The following is a 5502-nucleotide window of genomic DNA, read 5'->3' as shown; positions in this document are numbered from 1 at the left end:
AAAACTGACACTGGCAATAGAAAGGGCACCCTCGAAAACCTCTGAGATAATGTTTTCAAAAAAATATCTTACCATCAGCAATAGAAAATGCGTTGTATAAATCTGAACACCTCAGTTATAATGGGTTAAAACGCCAAAACAAAAAATTTCAAATTGAAAACCTGACGTATAGGAACAATTTTGAGCACGGATTCGGATTCAGCGAATAAAAATACTTCAGAAATATTTGCTCTGCTTTCTGGCTTTTGACCTTTGTCAAATTTTGTCGGCCTGATTATGATCTGATTATAATTAATGCTGATATTATGAGACCAATAAACCTTGTACCGTTTTCAAAGGGATATAAATACATCAATGTCTTTATTGACAACTAGTCGAGAGTAGCAATGGCTTATCCAAAAAAATAAAAAACAGAGACAGGTCAGTATTCACACGCTGTTATCGTGAGTTGCAGAAATCTGCGCAAAATTAGAACGTACGTGTACGGCAGTAAGTTGCCTAGTAACATGTGGGGCTTGGCTGCGTATGCAGCTTCTTATACTTAAAACAGAAAACATCATGCTTCATATAACATCGTAGCTCCACTAAAGGTGTTTGCACCTAATTATAGGTTCGATATTAAACAAATTAGAAAGTTTAAATGTCTAGGGTATGTAACTGTCCAAAGAAAAGTGGGACCTAAATTCAGGTTTGTTGGAAGAAGAGTCATTTTTGTAGGATATACGCCTACCGGTTACTCACTTTTAATGTCAGAAGATGGGAAATTCGTGATGCAGACTTCAATAAGAAACTGGTGTATGGAGATAAATATAATAGTTAGAGTATCAGATACTGGGTTAATGACAATGAGACTATAGATAAACACAAGCGGCTTATTGAATTCGATGATGAAAAGGTTGAAGAAAACTTGAAATCTGAGGGAGTAGAGAAAAGAGGTCCAGGAAGGCCTAAGAAAGTTTCTACTCAAACTGCCACGTAATCTAAAACAAGCACGAATCAGCTTGGAAGTGTTGAAAAACAGATTCAGCATCTGTAACCTGCATTTTAAGAGCAGAGGAAAGTGACAAAGAGAAACAACTGCGGGAAAATTTCGAATGATATTTTGCTCTATTGGCTGAGATGAATGAAAATCCGAAAAACATCAAAGAGGTAATGACTAGCTCAGATCGAGACGGATGACTTGCTGCCATCAACAGTGAATTTGAATCAATGGAATCCAATCATGTGTGGGATCATGCCAATTAGATGTAAAGACGGCTTTTTTGAATAGCGAGCTGGAAGAAGAAATATTTATGGAAATTCCCGATGGGATGTTAATGAATGGCAGTCCAAAACCCATGAATAAGCTATTCAGACTAAGAAAAGCTCTATACGGATTGCGCATAAGTCCGAAAAAGTGGAATGGGAAATTCACTAAAGTAATACTTGAAGCTGATTTAATGAGGAGCTCATTAGAACCATATATGTCTGTTCATTTGTTTTGACGATGAGTCCGTAGTTTATTTGCTTTTGTAATTTGACGATATCTTGCTCGCTGGTAACAATAAAACAAAGATGCAAGAAGTGAAAGATATCTTAGAAAAGGCATTTGAAATGAAAGACTAGGGGGAACCTAAACAGTTCCTGGGAATGAGAATCACGAGGAACAGAGAAGAGAAGGTATTGCAAATTGATCAGGAACAATTTATCAATAAAATCATAGAAAAGTTCTGCAGTACAGACCCGGTACTAAGTACAGACCCGGTACCCAGTACAGGCCCGGTACTAAGCGATGAATTCAGAAAAATTAAGAATTTGTATTCCTATGAATACACGATTTTTTCTCCGTCTAAAAATCCCCCAACGGAAACAGAAAAAGTGCAAATCCTATCCCTCTCAATCAACTTAGTAAAATTTAACGAAAGCATTTATTTAACCTATTTTTAATTATTAAATCTTTTTATAACGTATAAATTCGAAAAATATTCAAATTTATATTTTAATAATTTATTTAAAAGTCTTTAAAAATGCAACAAAGAAATCTATACAAATGTGTGAATTTAAATAATTTTAACTCTAGAGAGGCAGAGTTGAATTGGTGAGAATTAAAATTTCAGAATTTACATTCCGCATGAAGGAATTAAAACAACTTATTACACATATTTTGTAAACTTAATTAGAAGGAATTAAATAAAATCAAAATATGAACACTTCTGAGGAATAAAAAATATCTCTGTGAGGTGCGTTAGCGGTACAATTAGAAGGAATTAAATATATTGAAAACGCGTTCTCTTTGGGAGAATAGAAAACTGTGTGGCGGTCGCTATGGAAATAGAAGTGAATAAGTTTAGGTGGTATCTTATTCTTATTGTGGAATTCTAGATAAATGGAAAAATTGCGCATTCAAAATAATAGAATAATCTTCACTTTTGCGCTGAAATCTGAAAATATTAATTTTTCTCTATTCTACGCTTATTACCGGATTCAACATATACTAAGGAAGGAGGATAATTATGTGCGACAATGTGTTCAAATTAAATTGTAAATGTAGACTGGGTTCCTACAAAAAGTCAAATAACAGATATCTTCACGAAAGCACTTCATCATGACTCACATACCTAACTACTTGACACAGATTATTATGAAAGTTTGAGTTCTGATCCCCCTAGTTTTGTATATTCTATAGTAAATGCCATAGTTTCGATGGCTGTATAGTGACGTGAGTTATTGTCCTTCAGTTCGTCGATGGTCACAGTGTGGGCCGGATAGATCGAGATCGACATAATTAATAAATCTGATTTCGTACAAACTTTGTTTATTTAATTATCAAACCTTAGCAACCTTAAAATGAACAAATTACATTTTTGGACAAAAAGGCACAAGGTACAATAGAATGTTTAATAATAAAATTTTTGTTCAATTAGATCTGCAAATTGGCTTTTATAATTTTTTTCGCATGAGACACGTGATGCGAATGTTTTCGTTAAAACCGAAAGAGCTTTAACAAAAGAGAATTCATAAGCACTAAATTTTAGCTGTCGATGGTTTGACCTTCAGTTTTACAAGTCCTATGTAAAAATATGGGGGACGTACAATCACCATACGCGTTGCTCGAGGTAAATACATTATCGAGCGCGAAGCGCGAGACCCAACAGGTGCAAGCCGTAGGCGCGCTGAAACTTGCGATAACAATGTGCCCACGCAGCGGGCAGATTTTTTATATATGCGACCGAAGATTATCCAAATTGGATAGTCGTTAGGATAAATAATTGTTCATGTATTAATCAAGTACTGAATAATTTTATTTTTACATAACTTCAATTACATTCAAACAGCCATTGTTACTGTTGTCATTATTTACAAATTTCATTGTATACATACTCTTTATATGAATCGCAATGCAATCAATGCACACGCTAACTTCTCGATAATGATAAATGTGTGAAATATTTACAGGTGTAATTAGTCAAAGAACTTATACATGAATATCCTAATAAATTAGTCGGATTCATTAATGAAGGAAAATTTTAGACCATACTCGCTAATTAATTACCTAATTCAAGATGAGAAGCTAATCTATTTGCAGTATTGCCATCTTGATAAAACTAAGAAATTTTTCAAGCACACCTTTTTTATTGCTTTGAGAGAATTTGTACAACTGCTGAAACTATAATACCAAAGTCTTAATATTAAAATTTCATTAACTGAACATTAATTTTATGGTTGCGTCTAGTCGTTCCGGAAAACTGGGGGAATTGGAAAAAGGAATGGACTAGTCACCCCGAAAATTCGGGACGACTTGCGAAGCTTATGAAAAATATTGGAATAGTAATTCCGAATTTCGGGATGAGACAGTCACGACGAAAAATCTTTAGATATTATTAAGAAAAATATTATGAAAAAAATGTTGTGTCTTGTAATACATTAATGCTAATGTTAATAAACTAAAGCATATGATTTCCTGGCACTTGGAAGTGAATAACCTTATTTTTTTAATCTGATGAAATGAGAAAATTTTCTCAATATGTTATAAAATTCCTAAAATACTTTGTTCTCAATAAGAACTTAGATCACAGGAATGAAATAGCCTTTGCGTTTCTATGCAGTTCTCTTGACCTTCTCATTGTGTGCATTTGATCACATTGAACCTTTAATTATATAAAAATACATTATCCAAAAGTAAGGCTCTTGAAACACTACGCATATATCAAGGGCCCTCGTTATAGTGGATATCACACACCACCATATTGATTCTCTGAAAAATTATTGAGTACCTAAAGCTGCTCACCATACCTATTTTCGTTCTTATAGGTTTCAAAATAAATTGTTGCAAGTCGTCATATTCCGATAATCGTGAAAATTAACAGTCTATTTACAGTTCTAAAATATTAAAGCATTGACTGAGATAAAATTGGGCCAAAACAATTACAAAATACTTTTATTTAACGAAGTGTATACACTGCCGATACTAGTAAAAAAAATTGTTGGTACCAGTAAAAAAAATTACCGATATAGAAAATTTTTTTAATCGGTTTTTTTAAAAAGCATATTGATAGCAAGCTAGCGGCTGAGCGCGCGTATTCATGGAATTCGTGGAATTCATGGAATTCATGCACTTCAAGGAATTTATGCAATTTAAGGAATTCATAGAATTCATGGGATTTATGGAATTCACGGAATTCAGGAAATCCGAGGAATTTATGAAATCTACGGAATTCGAATTTTTCTAACGTTTCTTCAACATTTTGTGGGGAGGGGGGCTGGAAGGCACCCTGTCACTGGTTACATAAATAATGTTGGTTAAACCCCTACCCCTTTCCAACGTATCGAGGGAGGGCGGGAAGGCACCCCCGTGACTGTTCACAGAAATACTGTTGGTCAAACCCCTACCCCCTTCCAACGTCTCGTGGGGGCGGGAATGCACCCCTGAGATTGCTTAAAGAAATCATTTTGGTCGAACCTCTACCCCTTTCCAACGTCTCATGGAGACGCGAAGGCACCCCTGTGAATGTTTAAAGAAATAATTTTGGTCAAACCCCTATTCCTTTCCAACGCTTCGTGGGGGCGGAAAGGCACACTAGTGACTGTTCACAGAAATAATTTTAGCGTAACCCTCACCCTTTTCCAACATCTCGTGGGGGGCGGGAAGGTATCCTTGTGGCTGTTCACAGAAATAATGTTGCTCAAACCACTTACCCCTTTTCAACATCGTGTGGTGGGATTGGAAGTCACCTGTGTGACTGATCAAATAAATAACATTTTCCAAGGATTTTTATGCTAGGAAAGAAACTAGCAAGATGGTCGATACTGAGAATTGAATAGTAGCATTAAACACATTTGAAAAAAATTAATGTATTAATATCTTCTTCGCGCAGTCTTGGCTTTATCCTTAAAATATGCTTTTAAAAAAACCGGTTTTAAACATTGTCGGTACCGGTAATTTTTTTTACGGGTATCGACAATTTTTTGTTTACTGGTAACGGCTTTGTATACACAACCTTTATTTAAATCTATGCCATGTTC

This window comes from Belonocnema kinseyi, chromosome 4, assembly GCF_010883055.1.
Source record: "Belonocnema kinseyi isolate 2016_QV_RU_SX_M_011 chromosome 4, B_treatae_v1, whole genome shotgun sequence".
NCBI classification, from domain to species: Eukaryota; Metazoa; Arthropoda; class Insecta; order Hymenoptera; family Cynipidae; genus Belonocnema; species Belonocnema kinseyi.
Note: the sequence above shows the minus strand (reverse complement) of the source record.